The sequence below is a fragment of the Amblyraja radiata genome, chromosome 17, assembly GCF_010909765.2.
Source record: "Amblyraja radiata isolate CabotCenter1 chromosome 17, sAmbRad1.1.pri, whole genome shotgun sequence".
In the NCBI taxonomy this organism is placed as follows: domain Eukaryota; kingdom Metazoa; phylum Chordata; class Chondrichthyes; order Rajiformes; family Rajidae; genus Amblyraja; species Amblyraja radiata.
The window spans coordinates 17,233,712-17,257,451 of record NC_045972.1 but is presented as its reverse complement, the minus strand read 5'-3'; the positions used below and the strand labels follow the sequence as shown (position 1 = coordinate 17,257,451).

At 44.4% G+C, this 23,740-nt stretch overlaps 1 long non-coding RNA gene across 1 annotated transcript; it reads left to right on the top strand.

Moving 5' to 3' along the window:
• The first annotated feature begins 574 nt into the window (after positions 1 to 574).
• Positions 575 to 23,467, top strand: LOC116982539. Its single transcript, XR_004414485.1, has 3 exons — positions 575 to 690; positions 10,240 to 10,242; positions 23,455 to 23,467. It is a non-coding gene; the product is annotated as an uncharacterized LOC116982539 (long non-coding RNA).
• The last annotated feature ends 273 nt before the right edge of the window (positions 23,468 to 23,740 follow it).

Here is a 23,740-nt window from a genome sequence, read left to right as displayed (position 1 = left end):
TACTTTATTGTCACTGTACAAGGTGCAGTGAAGTTCTTTGTTTTTGCATACAAAGGCACCGAAAAAGTTACAAAAAGTACTCATCCCTTCTTCAACCCCCACCAACTGAGTCCTCCTTAGTTCTCGGCACCTCCCCCCCCCCACCCCCCCCCCCCACCCCCCCCCCCCCCCCATCCCCCACACCGGGTCCCCCTTTGTTCTCCACTGGCCCCCAACACCTCGGATTCTCCATTGTTCCTGGCGGCCCCCCAACTCAGGTCCTCCTTTGTTCTCAGTGGCATCCCCCCCCCCCCCCCGCCCACGCCTGATCCCCCTTTGTTCTGGCTCACTGGAGCTGCAAGGCAGCAGCTCAACCATTAGAGGTATTAAAACTCTTTACAATATGTTGGTGAGACCACTTTTGGAGCATTGCATGCGGGTCAGGTCATTGCTTTACGGGAAAGATGTGTGTTGCCTGGAGAAGGTGCAAAGGAGATTCACCAGCATGTCACCTGAAATGGGGGACTTCAATTATAGAGATTAGATTTAGACTTTACTCCATACTTTAGATATAGCACGGAAACAGGCCCCTCGGTCGACCTAGTACGCGCTGATCAGCAATCACCCAGTGCACTATCCTACACACTAGGGACAATTTTACAACTTACCAATGCCAATTAACCTACAAACCTGTACGTCTTTGTAATGTGGGTTGAAAGCAGAGAACCCGGAGAAAACCTATGTGGTCACAGGGAGAACAGGGAGAAATTCCGTACAGACAGTACCCGTAGTCAGGATCGAACCAGGGTATCTGATGCTGTAATGCAGCAACTCTACTGTTGGCTTGGTTTCCCTGGACTGAAGAAGGCTGAGGGGGGCCTAATGGCAGTATGTAAGATTATGAGGGGCATAGACAGTTATTTTTTTCCAATGTAGATAGTGAAACTAAGTGACTTTAGATTTAAGGTGAGAGGATGGAGTCTTAGAGGGGATATGATAATTTTGTGACATAGTGTGGCTGATATCTGGAATGCACTGCAAGCGGAGGAATCAGATCCAATTTCATTTAAATAGGCAAGGCACAGGAGGATATAATCCGAATGCAGGCAAATAAGATTATTGTAGATGAACAGAAAGTCGAGGGGGTGTGGAGGAGTGCGCTGCAGGGCCCTTTTCTGTGCTGTTCAGAAGTTTGATTGTAAGAAATTGGTGGCTCTTTCTCTTTTTCTCGAGTGGGTGAATGAACCAAGAGCTCACAGACCTTGTGACTGATATTAGTAACCTTATCGGCGATTATCAAAGCATGAAGGCGGCACAGTAAATAAATGCCATTCAAAGATCAAGCCATTGCACACATATTAAATATCCTTGTTATTGCAAATGTTAGGTACCCCAGCAGGCTTAACTTTAATCCAGCAAGTTATTAATCTAGAACAGTAAAATAATTTAAAAAAGAATATGAACAGGTTTATGCAAGGTAGCAAATGGTACAAGAAGTTTCCACTTGGCCAGAAATGGAAGAGAGCCCATATTGTTCATGAGGTGAGACCCCTCTCAATAATGCATTTACTAGCTATCCTGAACCTCCCTTTGAACTGAATGTTTATGGAGGCATTGAAAAATTAATTACAGTATTGTAGGTCTTAAGTGATAAAAAAGACTGACCAGGTAAGGTCAATAATTCAGACACAAAAAACTGCAAATGTTGATTAATACACAAAAGGATTGAAAGTGCTGGAGTAACTCAGCAGGTCAGGCAGCATCTCTGGAGAACATGGATGGGTGACGTTTCGGGTTGGGACCCTTCTTTGGTCGAGCTTCAGAGTGGTCCTGAGCCGAAACGTCACCTCTCCATGTTACTGGAGATGCAGCCCGACCGCTGAGTTACTCCAGCACTTTCTGTCCTCTTGTGTAAACCAGCATCTCCAGGTACCTGGTTCTACAAGGATCTATGAGGGTGTAATAATATTGTGGTAAAGTTCACAGAGTAAACATAAATGCAGATATAGTTCGCATGCTTGTTGCCTTGGAAATCTTGTGGCAACCTCAACACAATAGGAGTGACCCACGTTGTCTTTGGGTGTTTATTCGGGCACCATAGCTATCTCTACCATGCTTCCTCCAAACAGTTCTCCTATAAAGATTCAATTCCATTCTCCCAGTTTTTCTTTCTCTGTTAGATCTGGTCCTATTACCTAAAAGTACAAATAGGTTCCTATGTAATGTGGCTGTTCTTCCAGAACTATCGCTCCCGAACTATCATTGTTAAATTAACCCTTCACCTCATTTGACCCATTTTCCACACCTCAGTCTCACCCACTCTCTTCCTGGACTGAGCAAGGACATAGTTCCCTGGTTCTCATGTTCTACCCCACCAGCATCCACAGTCAACAGGTGAACCTTTGCAATATCCCATTTTTTTTCGCGAGATTCCAGACACCAAACACATCTTGTCATTCCCTTTCTACACGTCAAGGTGATCATTTCCTTTGTAAGTCCTTGACCGATTCTTCCAACCCCACCGACGCTCTCTCAGCGAGGCCCCACACTAAGCTCTCTCAGGCACTTTTCAGAAAGTAAATAAACAGAGAGCAGCTGGAGTAACTCAACAAGTCAGGCAGCCTCTGTGGATGGAAATGTTTCAGGTTGAGCTCATTCATCTGCACAACTACAGATGCTGCCTGACCCAGCTACAGCTGCTCTCCATTTGTTTTACTACAGTTTCCAACATCTGTATATCTTGTCTCGACAAATTCAGAAATGTTGTTTATGTTTGAGTCATCCATTCCAATCACATAATTTATTCACATAATAAAAGCTTCAAATTAAAACTAGCCAAGAAAATGTAGGTGGACAGAATTAGGTGGTTTGATATACTTTATTTCAAAGTACTCCTAACTAAGTTTGATAATTTGGTCTATATTATCATATAATAATATAGACCAAATATCATATCATGAACAAAAACATTAATACATCTTCAATAATAATTCAAAAAAGATGTGTGACCTTGTAAAAAGATTGTAAAACAATGTTGAATTGAGAGCAGGCTGTAAAATGTAATTATTGGCAATTGTAAATCTAACAAATCTTGTAGAATATATTTTTGCCACAAATCTTTCTTTTGTTTACATCACCAGAGCATTCCAAGAAAAAATATTTGGGGTGTGTACCCACACCAACAACAAGAACAAGACATACTGCGCCTATAGTAATGAAACAATGGCTTGTGGTCTACATAACTCGAAATTGACTAACACATAACCCCCAGCTTGCCATGACAGAACTAAATATACAGGCTATTAGATGAAAAAGACACGTTTGATGTTGTTAACCATTTTTTTCCTACCTAACCTTATGGTTTGACTATCCACCAACACTGAGAAATCCACAGTAAAGTAACAACCAAGGTTCCAACATGTTTCAATACATACTAATGGCCTTTGGGACATGGTATATGTTTGACACTTTAGAGTTTAGCGATACAGTGTAGAAACAGGCCCTTCCGCCCACCAAGTTGATGCCATCCATCGATCAATTATATTATACCATGTTCGCATCCTATATACAACTTACAGAAGCCAATTAACCTGCAGACCTGCGTATCTTTGGAGTGCGGAATGAAACCAGAGAAAACCCACATGGTCACAGGAAAAACGTAAAAACTCCACACAGACAGCACCCATAGGCAGAATTGAACCCTGGTATCTGGTACCGCTGCGCCACAGTGACGTCCTGACTTGAAAGCACCAGCAGAGGGGTGGAAGATTGCAACCTTCACCCTGTTTCGACGTAAGATCAAATAGAACTAGTCGTCCTACAACTTTAGGCTGTGCACGCCATACGCAAGAAGAAGCACCAGCAGAGAGCCACATTAAGTGGAGATCTATTGCTTCTCCAGGACTAGATAGTAGGTTTACAGAATGGTATTTTATCAATAATGACTGTCTAGTTAACTCAAGCTATAGCAACAGTAAAAATCAAAACAAAGAAAGTGATTCAACAAAAAGAAAGCTAGTGAGACGTCATAGATTTATGTATTCTCTTCTGAAGCATCACTGAATCAGAATTTGTTGTTTCCTCTCTGAAGTTCAAACCCATTCGAATCCTGCATTTTTTTACGAAATATAATTCAAATTGTTCTTATATGACAGATTAAAATTTAAAATGGAGTCAGACGTGCATCTGTCACAAGTACCGGTCAAAATAGGTGGTGGTATTGATCAAGCTGAAATTTTGGTTAGCTTAGGCTGGGAAAGGAACATGAAACCTAATATAAGATAATGCAGATTAGACCTGAAAGCTCTGATAGGTTTCACCATGAAATTAAGACCTCTGAACAATGAGGGTACAGTCGTTGGGAAGATTGACCTTCACAAAAAATAGCTCTGACCATATTGTTGGATTCTAGGAGTGTTGAGGGAAGGGAGGGGTGGGAACTGATTGGCATGTGATCTAGAATGTCAAAGGGAAGTACTGTAAGTGGAATGACAGCACTGATGACATTGGTCTGAGAGCTGACACAGACTTGCTGGGCGGAATGGCCTCCTTCAATGCTGTACGAAAATAATAATAGATATAAAATATCTTTCAGACACAAGGAAGAGCGGATGCTGGTTTACAAAATAAACACAAGGTGCTGGAGTAACCCAGATGCAACATCTCTGGAAGACATGGATAGATGATGTTTCAGGTTGGCACCCAGTCTGAAGAAGGGTCCCGACTTGAAATGTTACATATCCTCGTGTTCCTGGTAGCCAATTTTCAGCCAAGATAACATCAAATAATGAGTAATGTGTCTGGTGGCTCGATGAGAAATAGTTTTTTAAAGTGTATTGTTGATGGAGTTTACGATGTCAGCAACATAATTCTTCCTATTTCACTGCAATGCATTTTTCACTTCAGCTTCCTCCATCCCCTTTCACCTCCTGTCCTCCCACAAAACACTGTGGAGTTAATGCCAAATGTTGTTCCTGCTAAGTGATTATTAGCAAATGTACTACTGTAAATGCGTTGAAACACAAACTCTCAAATGTTTGCTATTGACTGAGGTGATCTACAGGCAATAGTGATTGAGGTTCACATTTCACAGGGACAATGATGGCAACATTAAATGAAGCATTGGGAGTTTGCATTGGACTTGCTCATGAGTTATCACTCAATCATCAAGTGTGGCTGAAAAGTGAAATTCTATTTTAAATTATAGTTAAAGAATTTTTGTTGAAGTTTCTAATGAACGTTTATCAGCCTGAAACATGCCCCCTTGCATAATAATAATACTATATAGTTGTTAAGGAATACACCGAGAGTGGAATTAAAGATGTTTTCCTTGGCAACTGCATGACCAGTTGAGTGTTTCCAGCAATTTTAATATTTGTTTCAGCTTTACAGCATCCACAGTTCTGTGCCATTAGATTCAGAAGTAGATTTTGATTCATAAACATGAAGACACTATGACCTTTGTACTACACCTAATAGACTGCTTCTATAATTGGAAAATGTGGAACCAACATGTTTGGGCAAGGTATCTCATTTTTGGTGACACAACACTCTGTAGATACTGGAATCTTGAGCAAAGCACAAAGTCCTGAAGGTATTCAGTGAGTCAGTCAGCAACTAGGGAGGGAATGGATAAACAGTTGACGTTTCAGGTCAGGGGCCTTATTCAGACTGAAGAAGGGGCACAGTGGCACAGCAGTAGAGTTGCTGCCTTACAGCACAGAGACCTGGGTTCAATCCTGACTATGGGTGCTGCCTGTACGATGTTTGTACGTTCTCGCTGTGACCGCATGAGTTTTCTCCTGGTGCTCCGGTTTACTCCCACATTCCAAAGGTGTACTGGTTTGTAGGTTAATTAGGCTTCGGTAAAAATTGTAAAGTGTCCCTAGGATAGTGTTATTGTACGGGTGATCGTTGGTCAGCACGGACAGTGAGCGAAAGGGCATGTTTCAGCACTGTAATTCTGAACTTTATAGTCTAAAGACACAGAACATAGAACATGGAAAAGTACAGTACAGGAGCAGGCCTTTCGGCCCACAATATCTATCACGCACATTAGACCAAAATAAACTACCATCTGCTTGCAAATGATCCATTTCTCTCCATTCCCAGCAAATCCATTTTTCAGTTAATACTATATAGATTAGATTAGATTAGATTAGATTAGATTCGTTTATTGTCATTCAGACCTTTCGGTTTGAACGAAATTTTGTTTCCCTGCAGTCATACATATAATTTAAAAAAATGACAAAAACACACAATCAACACAAATTTAACATCCACCACAGTGAGTTCACCAAACACCTCCTCACTGTGGTGGAAGGCAAAATCTTAAAGTCTCTGTCTCTTCCCTCTTTGTTCTCCCTCTGCTCCGAGGCGACGGTTCAAACTCCGCGGGTGGTCGCTGCCTCCGCCACAGCTCCGAGGCCGAGTCGGGTCTCCGCTGCCGCTACCTCCGCCACAGCTTCGGGGCCGAGTCGGGTCTCCGCTACCGCTGCTGCTGCTGCTGCAGCCGCTGCCTCCGCCACAGCTCCAGGGCCGAGTCGGGTCTCCGCTGCCGCTGCCTCCACCACAGCTTCGGGGCCGAGTCAGGTCTCCGCCGCCTCCGCCACAGCTTCGGGGCCGAGTCTGGTCTCCGCTACCACTGCTGCTGCCGCTGCCACCGCCACAGATCCAGGACCGAGTCGGGTCTCCGCTGCTGCTGCCGCCGCCACAGCTCCAGGGCCGAGTCGGGTCTCCGCTGCTGCTGCCGCCGCTACAGCTTCGGGGCCGAGTCGGGTCTCCGCTGCCACTGCTGCTGCCGCCGCCGCCACAGCTTCGGTGCCGAGTCGGGTCTCCGCCGCTGCTGCCGCTGCTACAGCTCCGATGCCGCCAGCTCCGCCATTAGGCCTCGGCGCAGACGGAGACGGGGACGGGGAATACGACCGAAGAAAAAGTCGCATCCCCCGAAGGAAGAGACCAAAGCATGTTTCTCCCACCCCACCCACACACATACACAACTTAATAAAACAAAATTAACTAAAACATGACAAGGAACAAAACAAAAGAAATAAACAGACGGACTGCAGGTAAGCCAGCGACGCCAAGGAATACACCGAGAGTGGAATTAAAGATGTTTTCCTTGGCAACCACATAACAATTAAAACATAGTTGCAATTTCATCAGCAGTTTAATATCTGGCATGGGCTCAAAATCACCGCCCATGCTGACTGTGAGCAATCCTTCATCGTAAAGGATTTCCCTTACTTCAAAGGGAAGTGTACTGATTCAGTTAAGGTTGTTACAGGAATGCCTTTAAGGATTTTCCCATTTGTCTAGTCCCAAACAAGGCAATATACAAGAACAAGGAACTGTAGATGCTGGTTTACCAAAGAAAGGCAAAGTGTTGGATGAACTCAAATGGTCAGCCAGCATCTCTGGAGAACATAGATAGGTGTTGTTTCAGTTCAGGACTCTTATTCAGGCGATATGCAACAGCCATCAAAGTAACTTAGAATAACTTTGTATTAATTCTCCCAGCAGGGCACCTGGAACAGCTGGAGATACTGGCTGGGTATCCTACCCCACTGTTCGGGATTATTTCAGAGCTAAGGAATTATGTGGCTACATTCAATAATAAAATCAAGAAGTAATCTTCAAATGAACCTGTTCAAATGTATACTCTTAGATGTAATCGGTTTTGAAACTAAAAGGGTAGCTTTGAAACCAAACTGTGCTGTCTAACAGAACATAAGCTTCTGGCCCACAATAGGAAGCCTGCTCGAGAGATAATAATAATGGATGGGATTTATATAGCGCCTTTCTAATACTCAAGGCGCTTTACATCGCATTATTCATTCACTCCTCAGTCACACTCGGTGGTGGTGAGCTACTTCTGTAGCCACAGCTGCCCTGGGGCAGACTGACGGAAGCGTGGCTGCCATTCTGCGCCTACGGCCCCTCCGACCACCACCAATCACTCACACACATTCACACACATTCACACACAGGCAAAGGTGGGTGAAGTGTCTTGCCCAAGGACACAACGACAGTATGCACTCCAAGCGGGATTCGAACCGGCTACCTTCCGGTCGCCAGCCGAACACTTAGCCCATTGTGCCATCTGTCATCCCAGTGCCATCTGTCGTCCCAGTGCCATCTGTTGTCCCAGTAATCCCAGATGTAGTTTGTAAACTGACATGACCATGAGATGTTTACGTATGCATTATCCAAATGTGAGACAAAGACATATGTTATTTAGCCGAGCTCATACCAGCATCACACACCTACAGAGTTATTTTGCTCCACTGTGACTGAGATTATGGAAGCTTCCAAATCTGATGTATTTTGTCACTGAAGACGTGGCCTTGGGCATATTTACTCTGTCTATAAATAAGTGAGATATGTGTGTACTCAGAGAGTCAGCATACAACACTCAGTTAGGATGTCTGGATTCTCTGACCTCCGAAGCTTTTAGGTCATCCATGTGAATTACTTTGCTGCCGAAAAAATGTAATCAGTAATGAGGTGTGCCCACTGTAAAAATGTACTTCAATGGAACTATTTGGAAACTCCTTATACTTTGAGTTCTGGGACACTCTACTGAGAGTATCTCCAGAAGAATACCTGCATTCTATGATAAATCAAGACCTTTTATATCTACGAGCTTCCAACAATGGTAAAATTACACTTTGTCAGGTCAGAGCATTGCTTGGACAGTTGTAATTGAATTATAAGGGGCTTCTATCGTAATAAGAGGGAGCGAAGGAATGGGAAGAGGGAGGAGAGAAGGAGGCAAGACAGAGAGGGAGGTAGAGAAGACAGAGAGACAGAGGCCGAGGTTCTATAAGGCACCGGTCAGGCCGCATTTGGAGTATTGTGAACAATTTAGGGCACCATATCTGAGGAAAGATGTGCTGGCCCTGGAGAGGGTCCAGAGGAGTTTTACACGAATTATCCCAGGAATGAGTGGGTTAACTTATGATGAGCATGTGACGGCACTGGGTATATACCCGTTGGAGTTTAGAAGAATGAGGGGGGAACCCATTGAAATGTACCAAATAATGAAAGGGTTAGAGTGGATGTGGAGAGGATGTTTGCACTAGTGGGAGAGCCCAGGTCTAGCGGGTCATAGCCTCAGAATTAAAGAACGTTCATTTAGGAAGGAGATGAGAAGGAATGTGCACGGATCGCTGGTCAGCCCGGACTCGGTGGACCGAAAGGCCTGTTTCCGTGCTGTTTCTCTAAACTAAAACTAAACTAAATATATATACTGTATATATATGAAAAAGCTCGGAGTATGTACACAAACACACACATATATGTGTATATACATATACATATATACATAATGTATATACACATGCAACTATATTATGTATAGTACCATGTACTATAGATACATATATACTGTATATATACATATACACACACAGATAGATATAGATAGATATAGATAGACAGACAGACAAACAGGTAGTGAGTTTTTTGTTTCATTTATTATATTGTTTACAGAGTACTATGTTCACATATTCTGTTGCGCTGTTGCAAGTAAGAATCTCATTGTTCTGTATTGGACACAGGACAATAAAACACTCTTGACTTGATATCTCTCATTGTGCCGACTGTTTAAAAGCAATAATCTAAATACAACGAGGCACCAAGTGGTTTATGCATCGCGATTGAACTGCAGTGTAAGTTTGCTAAACATGACTGGAACCTGATATCACAGAAAGGAATTAATACAACTTTGAACACATGGATCTGTTGTGTAAAACATTCAAGCTGCAGGATAGTAATAATAATAATAATATAATAATATATTTTATTGTCAATGCACATCAGTGCAACGAGATTTGGTATGCAGTTTCCAACCGATGTCAAAAAAATAAAATAAAAATAAACTGTGCGACGTGACCATCTGAGGGAGACAGTCCAGGGGGGGTGGGGGGCACTCAGCAGGGCCGGTTCAGAGCCACTATAGCTCTGGGAATGAAGCTGTTTCTGAGTCTGGAGGTTCGGGCGTAGAAGGCCTTGTAACGTCTGCCGGAGGGAAGTAGTTCGAACAGACCGTTACAGGGGTGTGATGAGTCTTTATGGATGCTGACAGCCTTCCTGAGGCACCGTGTGTGGTAGATGCCCTCCAAGGCTGGTAGCTGTGTCCCAATAATCCTCTGCGCTCTGTGTACGACGCGCTGAAGAGCTCTCCTATCCGCCTCCGTGCAGCTAAGATACCACACAGAGATGCCATATGTTAATATGCTCTCTGTGGTGCAGTGGTAGAAGGTTGTCAGCAGCTGTTGGGGCAGACCAGTCTTTTTTAATGTCCTCAGGAAGAACAGTCGTTGCTGTGCCTTCTTGACCAGCGCAGCGGTGTTGGTGGACCATGTGAGGTCCTCTGAAATGTGAGTGCCCAGAAACTTAAAGCTGGACACTCTCTCCACACTTTCCCCGTAAATGGAGATTGGGGCGTATTCTCCATTATGAGACCTCCTGAAGTCAATAATCAGCTCCTTGGTCTTGGAGGTGTTTAGTGACAAGTTGTTACGTGCACACCAGTCCGCCAGATTCTGCACCTCCACTCTGTAATTTGTTTCATCACCGTCGGTGATCAGCCCAATCACTGTTGTGTCGTCTGCAAACTTCACGATGGTGTTGGTGTCGAATGCAGGAACACAGTCGTGAGTGAAGAGGGAGTAGAGCATGGAGCTTAGTACATAGCCCTGTGGTGTGCCGGTGCTCAGGGTGATAGTGGAGGACAGGTGCGGGCCCAGTCTCACTGCATGCGGTCGCTCCGTCAGAAAGTTCAGGATCCAATCGCATATCACAAGTCCTCATGCAATATATCCCTAATAATTTTTTGTTCGCTTATCTGCAATTATCATTCCAGTCTAGAGCTCATACAAGAAATCAGGCTGGAACTGCCAGAATAAATATTGCATCAACAGTTTTCAAAGGGATCATGAATTATTTGCAGGTTTGTAAGGAGCTAGCCCAGAGGTCTACAGGACTAAAAATCCTGAGGAGAAATCTTGGAATAACTTTCTCTGAAACCCAAGGTGAAGAATTCCCTCCGTTATTTGGAGAATGGGCACTCCAGCAGAATTTTACTTCGGAGTCACATGAGTGACTACGAGAAGAAGGCCGTCATCCCACTTGGCGCGTCATTACGTTGACTCGCTTAGCGGAAACGAGCTGACTGGCGACAGCATTTGCGCTGTCCAGCGGTAAGTTTAAACCAACAAGGTAAGTTTTAAACTTACCTCTGGGATTGGTTTTTGTTTTGCAGGAAACTCATTACAGAGTTTGCCTGCTGGATTGGGGGCGAAGTCCAGACGGGCCGCGGGTAAACCTCTATGGACCGCGGGAACCCCAGTCACGGATCAGAGGGAAACCCGGTCATGACCTCGAGGATACCCGGAAATGGACCGCGGGACTCGCTACGGAGAGGCGGCAACACACCCCACACCTCCATAGGGGGTAAGCAGTTCACTGATGCCGGTGGTAGCTTGAAAGCTGGACACGGAAATATGACCAGAGTCGTCTTTCAAGGCAGACTCAGAGTAATGGCCAGAATTGTCTTACAAGGTAGGCTCAGTATGATAAGGTTTCAGACCAAGACCCAAGCTGGGGTCAGGAGAAACATGGAATCCACACACCCTACCAGTCCTACTCCCCAATCAAGGAGAGAAAAGGAACCCGCATCAGCGGCCTTTGGGCTTACCATAAGACCACCGATAGCCATGGAGGTAGGTGGGTCTAGGGTTTCCGAAACAAGGGATTGTGGACCAGTTACATGTTGGTAATTTTTACTCTTGTGTTTTTATACAAATGACAATGAAAAACACCATGAGATTCAGATCTGGTTTTAAAAAACAGATGATAACATGTGATTACTTTTACACAACATACAAAAGTTACCAAGCAGACTTGGAATTGGGACCGGAGTTGGCTTCGAGGCAGGCCCAGTATAATGGGCAGGATTGCCTTTCAGGACAGGTGACAGATGGAGGATGCCACTTCATCCAGGTTTAACTCATATGTGCAGTACAGACTTTCAGAATAGTAAATTTTGTTACGGTCTAACAACTGTTTTTATAGGAGCTATGTGGCAAGCATCGACCTCAAAGATGCATGCTATGCAGTTTCCCATTCACTGGGATCGCCGGAGATATTTGAAATTTATCTGGATGGGTCTATAATAATACAATACAATACAATACAATACAATTTATTTGTCATTTGAACCCCTTGAGGTTCAAACGAAATGTTGTTTCTACAGTCATACACACAAAAATGAACCAAGACACAACACAATTTACACAGACATCCATCACAGCGCATCTCCTCCTCGCTGTGATGGAAGGCAAAGACTTATCTCTCCCCTGCTAATAGTTAAAGCGTTGCAAAATAGGCTAACTTCAGTTCCTAGGTCTATTTACCAAATTTCTAAAACCGGAGCTTGGGCTGCTCAGAGCTCAAGAACATTGGTTATCGCCTATCTGGATAATGTTAAAAGCTGTTTTTTGCTAAATAATTAACTGTTATAGGCCAAAAACTATATTTGAGGAATCAGGGTCCCACACCCATCCAGTTAAATTTAAGTTGATACCAATCAGAACTACTGATTATTGGGATTTACATTTAACAATCAACTTAACAGGGACTCCGCCCTGGAGCAAGAGATGCAATTAACAGAAGCCTGTAACAACCTCGTTGGTTAGTAAGCAGCTTTCTATTCACAATATAGCAGCTGTGTATCAGCGGTACAAATTGGGCTTTGCATTACCAGAACTTATAACATGCAAAGAATTAACCTCTCAAGTACCATATAGGTCATTACAAATAAACCTATGCTATTCTCAGCTGAAGCTACCAAAGTCACGATGGTGGCCGTGTTCAGCATTGCTCCAGTATTTTTGGTCAGTAATACTCAGTAATTACAAATTGATGCTAGTGCTCAAAAAAGAGAAGTATGGAATGCCATCTCCAGTTACGGAGGCGGATGCAGGTTGCATAAGTTACCGATTTTTCAGTAATTGGTATCAACTACCTATAACTCGGTGCATTCTATACGTTAAAAGTTATTGTAAGAATGTGCACAATCTGCATGCTTAACTCCAAGTTGATACACTATGGGGGTGGCATATGTTGGTCACATGGGTGCTATGAAGTTTAAATATCCTGTGATATTTAACTAATCTCATTTGAAACTATTTGAAACTACTGAAACTACCTAATCTCATTTGAAACTACTGTCTCATGTGAAATCAATGACAACACAGGATGGATGTTGGATGACAAAGTATTTAATGTCATTTTGGCTCGATGGAACACCGAATATCGATACGTTTACATACAGGCTCATTTACCAGCTGCAAAAAAACATGTGGCATACAGTGGCAAGAGATACATTATCGCCACTCGGTGGAGGAATGTTATTGCATGTGCTTTTTCTCCATTTTGCCTCATCAGTCGGGTTTTGCAATTAATCCAGCAAGATACCGCTTCAGGCCTCAAACTGCCTGACTGGTTCCCGCTAATGTAGGGAATGATATAGAACCTTATATGGTTATTCAAAACATAAAACTTGCTGGTATAGCCTGTGACTCGGGAGATCAGCCTCTGTATGATACATCAGGTCATTGACTTGAAGACTCCGAGACGATTTTCCTGTCAGACAAATCCGTGTAGTGCTCACTGCAGAATGCATGATAAGCACTAAAAAAAGGCAGGACATCTCCACTTCAGCAGATGGGAAACGTATTTGGCTGAATACACATGTTACATACTATACAGCACGGATAACTGACGTCCTAGAGTTCATTTCAATTGCGTCTTTGACAATACTAAGTTACAGTGCCATTAAACTGTGCAAACGTGCTTTCTCATCATATTTGCTGCAGCAAGTGGAACCCACACTATCGGGCCTCACCCTCTGATATCCAGAATTATATAGGATATCTTAACACAAGTTCTCCCAGGCCCAGTAACAAGGGAGTATGGGACAATGATGTAATGTTAACATTACTTCAGCAGGGAGCCCCAGCTACATCCTTATCTTAAGCCAGCTCTCAAAGGATAACAATCCTCATGGCACTGGTCTCAGTGCAACGGGTCCAGTCACGACATAAACTATGACTGGACAGGGTGGTTACATCTGCTAATAACATAATATAATATGTTTTGATTTAATAAACCAGAGCTAACCAGGCGTTAGGTACAAACAGTTTCATGGCATACCCGATGGACCTTCGGGAATGTGTGGTCACACATTCGCAACAATACGTCTAGATCACTTAGAGCCTCAAAGGCTCCAAACGAAACAATGTTTGTTAGTAACAAAAATAAATTAATTAATTAAAAAAATATATATATATAAACTTCATAAGAAGTTTAGTTCTACCATCTCCAGGTGGTAAAACGGGGTTTTGGCGAATGCAGGAGTCAATACTAATATTTTCAACACGCACTCCACCGGGGCTGCTACCACATCAGCTCAAAGGATTATGTACATTTCCATTGGACCACATCCTAGCAGCTGCAGGATGGTCAAACGAACATACTTTACCAACTTTAAATTCAACCCGTTGCCAAATCGTGGATATTTGCCAACTCCATTTTTTGACTGTTTATAGTTTCCTCTGGATGAAAGGGGTCACTATTATTTTCATTGGATGATTAAGCATCAGCATAACAAACCAAGTTATGTCTGAATGCATGAATTTTTTTTCACTCATCCATGGTCACTTCATGCAGTGTGTAACGCATGGATTTGTTTCCGGCATCATATCACAGAGCTTTGAAATCTTCACTTAGTCACTCACGTGACTCCGAAGTAAAATAGTAAGATTAAATGAGAACTTACCAGTTTGAAGTTTGATCTTGATTTGATGAGGAGTTACGATGAGCGATTACATGCCCACCGCTCCCACCCTCATATTATCAAGGTCATATGGTAGTTCTAGTTCTCAAAATCTTACTATGTTCAGGTCAACTACTTGTTTCTGTGATTCCATACCGCTGCCTTGAAGTATGATGCGCCAAGTGGGATGACGGCTTTCTTCACGTAATCGCTCATCGTAACTCCTCATAAAATCAAGATCAAACTTCAAACTGGTAAGTTCTCGTTTAATCTTACTATTCTCTCTGGGAGCAGCAAACCATTGGGGGGATGGAAAGACAAGGACACACCCTTGCAGACAAAGCTTGAGTGAGGGGACCAAAAGGCCTCAATCCAAAGAAGCCTAATCTCAGATCTCTGCAAGGGGAAATCCCTAAATCTATCTGTCCCAGGTAAAGACAATTATCAGTTTAAACACAGCTGTTGCACATTTCTAGACAGTCATGATTCAGTTATGCATTGTCATTGTTAGCTCATCATTACTGTGGTCAAGACATTGCTTATAGTCTCTGCTTAAAGAAATGGGATTTCCATTTCTTTGATTCGGTTATGGCAGCCATGTAGATTTATATAAATTATGAATTCCTTGTAGGTTTAGTTTAGTTTAGAGATACAGTACAACATGGAAACAACCCATTTGTCCCAGCGTGTCTCTGGTGCTGTGGCAGCGGCTCTACCAGCTGTGCCACTGTTTTCAGTTCTTGGTTGGATCAAAGCTTGCAGTGAGCCGCTTGGGATGGCAGAAGCTGCCGGAGACCCGCGGCCATACCCCAACAGCAAGCTTGCTCACCCGCCGCGGAACCAGGAACCCACCTGGTGTCATCCAAGGCTCGTCTCCTGCTCGACCCTGAAGACTGGGAACCAGGAAGCAGAGTGGAGGGAGTCGGCGAGGGCGGAAAAAGCTGAACAAAGGACTGCTTTCAAGATGGTGGCAGATGGAGGAGCAGTTCAGTGCAGCCAGGACAATGGACCTTTAAGGTTAATATAAGACTGCACTCTTAAGAACTTTGAAACTTTGTGGGTGCCAGAAATATGGTGACCCTTTGTGTACTGTCTCAGTGAAGTCTACCATTACATTACAATTGTTGCACTTTTGTACTTATCTTTGATTGCGCTTATCTATAGTATGATTTTATGCTGAATAAAGAATGTCATTGTACCAAGGTACATGGGTGACAATAAAGTATCATCATCATCATCAAAGTTACTGGGCATAAATATGTCCCCATATTAAATAGTTTGCAGATTCACTAAATTGTTCTTAGTCTTACGTTTCTTGTTCTGTTAAATAATGTAATGTATCCAAAGAGAAGCCTTTCACTAGCTCTAATATGTGGCTTCCTAATCATGAATGGTAAAATGAACCATAGATTTATGACATTTCTAAAGCATAGCGAGAGGCCATTTTTGAATCTGTCTATGGTATGTCTATAGTTCTATCTGTGTGGCTGTTTGGAAGAGAGCAGAAGCTCTTCGCCCCAGTCTAGCAGCCTATGTATTTCAGATGTGAACCAGATACTGGCCAGAGGAAAAAAAGCACCCAGAGAAAACTCATGTGGCCACAGGAGGAATGTACAAAGTCCATGCAGACTGCACCCGTAATCAGGATCAGACCCAATCTCTGGTGCTGCAAGGCAGGAACTTTACCGCTGACTCACTGTGCCATCACTTGTGAACTATTGCGTCTCATTCTCACTCATGACTCCAGCATTTTCGTTTCCTGTTTCTCCTACATCTGTCTACGAATAACTTGTAATAATAAATTATTTTGTCGTCATTTCCATTCGAAATTTGGCAGGTTTTTAGCTTTTTCATTAATCTGCTGACTGAGTTTCACCAGTAACAGAATCGGCAATAATTGATTGAATATAGAAGGTCATAAATTATAGACCAATAATCCAATTTACATTATAATAAATGTTCTGGCCGAATTGCAGATGATGCACAGTGGTTAAACAGGCAGTGCTGCTATCGCATAACTCTATCTATTGCCCTGGTTTCAATGCTGATCTCTGGTGGCACAGTGGCGCAGTGGTAGAGTTGCTGCCTAACAGCACCAGAGACCCGGGTTCGATCCTGACTGCAGGTGCTGTCTGTACAGAGTTTGTATGTTCTCCCTGTGACCACGTGGGTTTTTCCTCCAGGTGCTCCGATTTCCTTCCGCATTCCAAAGACACACAGGTTTGTAAGTTAATTGGCTTCGGAAAAATTGTACATTGTCCCTAGTGTGCAGGGTAGTACTAGTGTATGGGGTGATTGCTGGTTGACACGGACTCGCATGTGAGAAGGAACAGTTTACAGAGGAATAGTGGATTGATGGAATTGTATGACTTTTATAAAGCCATCAAAAAGGTAAAAGGGCCATCCGCACTCAGTTGGAGGATGAGATGGACGTTTGGCAGGTGTGGCAGAGCTTGCATGCCATCACTTCCTATAAGGCGAAACCAAATTGAAGCTCAAGTTTCAGTGATGCATCACTCCCAGACGAGCTCACTACGTTCTATGCACGCTTTGATACGGAGAACACTCTTGGGCCTCCATAACTTCTGAGGGTATTGTAATCTCAGTCACAGAGGCCGAAATCAGAAGATAATTTTTTGAGTGTGAACCCCTGGATGGAGTCTGAACCTGATGTTGTATTTAGTCACTTTTCAAAATCTTCATGGACCAACTGGCTGGAATTTTTGCAGACATCTTCAACATCTTGTTAATGTTGTCTGATGTTCCCACCTGCTTATTTGTTTGTTTTATTATGTTATCTATTGAAGGCACGCACTCCTCGATTTGCGCAAGGATTATGTTAACCTTTATGTGTCCCGGGGAGCCGCGCGGGACCGATCCACCCACCGAACAACCGTTCCGCCAATGGCCAGAATGCCGACCTAAGACCAGATCGTGCACCGGTAGGCCCGACTCACCACACAGGCCTACCACGGGACTGCGGTGAAGCCAGCTGGCGAGGCATGTCTGGGCCAAAGGAGCCTTAGCGGTGGTGACGATGGGAGCCTCAGCAGTGGCAGCAGGAGCCTCGGCGGCAGTGAGGCCTCGGTGGCGGTGAAGCCTCGCGGTCGATGAGCGTGCGGCGGGAGGGGAAGACAATGGGGACCCGGCGTGGGGGGACCACTGTGAGGAACGGTGGGAGAACAAAGGGGGACCCGGTGTGGGGGAGGGAGGAGGCACTCTAGCTTAGAATCCTCTGCCCAGGGGATAAGTCTGTGATCATTTGTTTGTTTGTTCATTTGTTCCGGTGAAGGTGCAGCGTACACGGCAGCCAGCCTACAGTCGCTTGTCTTTTTCTTTTTGTTTTCACTATTAATTTCAAGTTTTTGTGTACCTTGCGTGCTGTGACTGTCGGCAGACCAATTTCTCTCCGAGGATGAATAAAGTTTTATCGTATCATACCTAAGTCAGGTTTTACATAAGCCCGAAGCACAATCCTTATCCCCTGCCTGAAACAACTCTCTGAGTCCGAAGTAGCACCTAAACATCTTCTGCACATGTTCTCCAGAAATGCCGCATGGCCCGCTGAGTTACTTCAGCACTTTGAGCCCATCACTGAGAGTATTAACTATCTCAGTCGTGGCTGGCTGTATCCAGGGCACTTCCTGCAGTGGCGACCTTCTGAGTAAGCACCAATGCAATGCCAGAATGTTTCTGAAGTAACCATGAGTGATCATGGAGTGTTGTGAAAATTACAAACTGCCTTGATTGCATTGGGGATTGTTTATATGAGTGCAGGTTTACGTAAATCATCTATGGCGTAAGTCAGGGACTGCCTGCACTGTCTTTACAGACCTGTATTGATGCTGGAAGTAAGAATTTCATAGTGCTGCTCTGATACATACGACCACGTACGACATACGCTCATCCAATTCAAAACATTACATAGACTATATTATTCAAAAACTAAATTAAATAAAATCTTTCCTAATGTTTCACCAATCTGTGATAAATGTCTGTGTCAAGAAGCTACCATAGCGCATTCTTTTCTTTTTTGTACAAAAATCCAAAAATTCTGGTATGAAATATTTGATATTTTTTCAAAATTAATTAAAATAAAGCTGGTACCAAAACCAGAATGGATCATTTTTGGAATATCGGAAGGTATCCCTGAATTAAACGTGTATCAGAAGAATTTATTCAATTACGGGCTAATAATGGGAAAAAAACTCATACTTAAATTCTGGAAAAATGCGCCCACACCAACAATAAAAATGTGGACATCAAATATGTTTGAAACATTACATCTGGAAGAGATGAGATTCCTCTTAGCAGGTAAAGCAGACCAATTCCAAAAGACGTGGTCTACGTTTCTGGACCTATTACAAGCATGAGGTGCAATAGTAATTTTAAAAATAAATAAATAAATAAATGGTATCAGGACCTGGCAATGGGAGGTAAAACAACAAAAACAGACTTGGTTGGTAGTCCCCTTTCTGCGGAGTTTAATGTTATAATAGAGCGATTGTTCCTACTTTCTTTTTCTTTCTTTTCTAGGGTCTACTTTCTTACTTTACTTCCTTCTCTAATTTCTTTTCTAAGGGGCATTCTTTTCCCAACACTCTCTTGCACTTCACGACTCTTGCGCACTTTCTTTACTTTCCTTACTTCTATCTTTTTCTTAAAGCTCAAAAAAATGAAGCGGTACAAAAAATGTATTAAGATATATGTGTTGTGTATTATTGTAATTTACCGTACTTCTAATAAAAATAATTTAAAAAAAAAAAATGAGAACTTACCAGTTTGAAGTTTGATCTTGATTTGATGAGGAGTTACGATGAGCGATTACATGCCCACCGCTCCCACCCTCATATTATCAATGTCATATGGTAGTTCTAGTTCTCAAAATCTTACTATGTTCAGGTCAACTACTTGTTTCTGTGATTCCATACCGCTGCCTTGAAGTATGATGCGCCAAGTGGGATGACGGCCTTCTTCACGTAATCGCTCATCGTAACTCCTCATAAAATCAAGATCAAACTTCAAACTGGTAAGTTCTCGTTTAATCTTACTATTCTCTCTGGGAGCAGCAAACCATTGGGGGGATGGAAAGACAAGGACACACCCTTGCAGACAAAGCTGGAGTGAGGGGACCAAAAGGCCTCAATCCAAAGAAGCCTAATCTCAGATCTCTGCAAGGGGAAATATCCCTAAATCTATCTGTCCCAGGTAAAGACAATTATCAGTTTAAACACAGCTGTTGCACATTTCTAGACAGTCATGATTCAGTTATGCATTGTCATTGTTAGCTCATCATTACTGTGGTCAAGACATTGCTTATAGTCTCTGCTTAAAGAAAGGGGATTTCCATTTCTTTGATTCGGTTATGGCAGCCATGTAGATTTATATAAATTATGAATTCCTTGTAGGTTTTGTTTAGTTTAGAGATACAGTACAACATGGAAACAACCCATTTGTCCCAGCGTGTCTCTGGTGCTGTGAGGCAGCGACTCTACCAGCTGTGCCACTGTTTTCAGTTCTTGGTTAGATCAAAGCTTGCAGTGAGCCGCTTGGGATGGCAGAAGCTGCCGGAGAGCCGCGGCCATACCCCAACAGCAAGCTTGCTCACCCGCCGCGGAACCAGGAACCCACCTGGTGTCATCCAAGACTCGTCTCCTGCTCGACCCTGAAGACTGGGAACCAGGAAGCAGAGTGGAGGGAGTCGGCGAGGGCGGAAAAAGCTGAACAAAGGACTGCTTTCAAGATGGTGGCAGATGGAGGAGCAGTTCAGTGCAGCCAGGACAATGGACCTTTAAGGTTAATATAAGACTGCACTCTTAAGAACTTTGAAACTTTGTGGGTGCCAGAAATATGGTGACCCTTTGTGTACTGTCTCAGTGAAGTCTACCATTACATTACAATTGTTGCACTTTTGTACTTATCTTTGATTGCGCTTATCTATAGTATGATTTTATGCTGAATAAAGAATGTCATTGTACCAAGGTACATGGGTGACAATAAGGTATCCTCATCATCATCATCAAAGTTACTGGCATAAATATGTCCCCATGTGACGATGGGAGCCTCAGCAGTGGCAGCAGGAGCCTCGGCGGCAGTGAGACCTCGGTGGCGGTGAAGCCTCGCGGTCGATGAGCGTGTGCGGCGGGAGGGGAAGACAATGGGGACCCGGCGTGGGGGGAACCACTGTGAGGAACGGTGGGAGAACAAAGGGGGACCCGGTGTGGGGGAGGGAGGAGGCACTCTAGCTTAGAATCCTCTGCCCAGGGGATAAGTCTGTGATCATTTGTTTGTTTGTTCATTTGTTCCGGTGAAGGTGCAGCGTACACGGCAGCCAGCCTACAGTCGCTTCTCTTTTTCTTTTTGTTTTCACTTTTAATTTCAAGTTTTTGTGTACCTTGCGTGCTGTGACTGTCGGCAGACCAATTTCTCTCCGTATCGTACCTAAGTCAGGTTTTACATAAGCCCGAAGCACAATCCTTATCCCCTGCCTGAAACAACTCTCTGAGTCCGAAGTAGCACCTAAACATCTTCTGCACATGTTCTCCAGAAATGCCGCATGGCCCGCTGAGTTACTTCAGCACTTTGAGTCCATCACTTAGAGTATTAACTATCTCAGTCGTGGCTGGCTGTATCCAGGGCACTTCCTGCAGTGGCGACCTTCTGAGTAAGCATCGATGCAATGCCAGAATGTTTCTGAAGTAACCATGAGTGATCATGGAGTGTTGTGAAAATTACAAACTGCTTTGATTGCATTGGGGATTGTTTATGTGAGTGCAGGTTTACGTAAGTCATCTATGGCGTAAGTCAGGGACTGCCTGCACTGTCTTTACAGACCTGTATTGCTGCTGGAAGTAAGAATTTCATAGTGCTGCTCTGATACATACGACCATTAAACACTCTTGACTCTTGAGACCAATCCCATTTTATTCCCCCAATGTTCCCATCAATTTCTTCCAAGTTCTACCCCTCACCCACACTGGTGGCCAATTAACTTGCCAATACTCGTGCTGTAGTTGGAGGAAGAGCATGCAAACTTCACACTGACAATGGTCTATGATGCTTATATTGCCACATGTGCAAAGTGCTAACTCAGTGAAATTATATTTCATACAAATTGACCAGTCGAGTATTGCCATACCCCTGATCCTCGATTGGCAAGTGTACAGAAATAGCCCACTGAGCCGGCATGAAAAAGCCGTCATGTTTTGCCATCTTAAAGATAGCAGACTCAGGGAATATGGGGAGAAGGCAGGAATGGGGTACTGATTGGGGATGATCAGCCATGATCACATTGAATGGCGGTGCTGGCTCGAAGGGCCGAATGGCCTACACCTGCACCTATTGTCTATTGTCATTTCCAAAGCCCATGCATTAGTTCTGGTGACAGGCTGTTGCACGCCCCCAGCTGTCTTCTTCCATTTACAGTATGTCATGTCTCTCTCCTTGCTCGACCTTCTTCATTCCCGGGGATGCCTCCCACAGCCAACCTCAAGGGCACGGTAGGCCAGACCTTAGTTACCTCCCCTCTCCACCGGCCTCACTCCTCGCCCATCTCATCTGTCGTCCGGCTCCATCCTCCCGGTCTCTGGTCTTTGGGGGACGAGTAGGGACTGGCACGATGGCTTCTCCCTCCCAGGCCAGTGGTCTGCCAGTTCCAGCAAGCTGGGAACCTGCTTGGCGACTTCCTCCTGCAGGCTGCGCTCCACCGCATCTTGAGTTCGGCAATGCAAGAGCTGCCACCTCCTCCATGCGTGGCCTCCTGACAGAAACAAGGCCAGGATCGAACCGGCAGCACTGTGGTTGTGAGCCAGCCGTCTCAACTGTGTGTACCACTGACCTGTTACTCAGCCTCGGTCATATTTCCCTTGACTGATGGTAAGTTTCCTGCTTTCTTTCCTCCCCTTTTACAAATTATAGGTTACATGCAGAACCTCCAAACTGAGGCGAAATTATAGTCAAATAAGTTTATATGACAATTCAGTCTTTCCAAGGCCACAGTTACAATTATGGTTGAATGCCTTTTAGTCACATCCAACTAAGATTTAACTTCGGAGTCACGTGAGTGACTACGTGAAGAAGCCTGCCAGGCGCATGCGTGTCATTGCGCTACACGCATTGCAACTCGTCATTGTCGGGAGGAAGGACGTTCCTCCCGAATGGCAGGGTTTTGAACCTGCAACAGAAGGTAAGGGAACATCGTTCTATACTTACCTTTTTTCTACAGAAGGCTGTGAAAGCTGGTGGGGGAGGAGTCTGCAAGCAGCAGGCAGCCAGCAACGGCCGGTGGCACGACAGTCTCCCTTAGCGGGAGTCCGTGCGAATTCAGCTCCGGTAGAGAACGCCGACAAGGGAGCCTCCGGAGCCGTCAGTCCGACAAACTCGGACAACAGCCCCAAGGACCGACGCTACAGGGGTCTGTGGGCTGCGGAAATCACAGCGGGAGGAAGGACGTTCCTCCCGAACGGCAGGTTGAGAACCAGCAACAACAGGTAAGAGATTTCCTTATCTTTTTCTTGATTGCAGGAAGGCTGCCGAGCTGCCGCTGAACAGCAGCAGGCAGCCAGCAACGGACGTCGGCACCACTATCTCCCATAACGGGAGCGAGTGCCAAACTTCACCCCAAACGGGTGGAGGAAATCGGAGCCAACAACCCACAAAGACAGTGGGTTGTATTTGTGCTCTGTCCCCTTTTTAATATTAGGGGACAAAAGGAGATTGCGCTCCTGCCGTGGCTAAGCCAGGTGGAGTAAGCGCAACAGGGGACTACAGCTGCGGCCGGAGTCGGCTCCCGTAATGGGAATAGCTGTGCCCGACTTTCGCTCCCGACTCGCTCCCGCACCGGGCCGGGCGGGAGAGGGAGCAAAACTAATGTTTCCCCGCGCTAGGTCTGTACAGGAGGGGAAGCTGGACAAAGGAGTG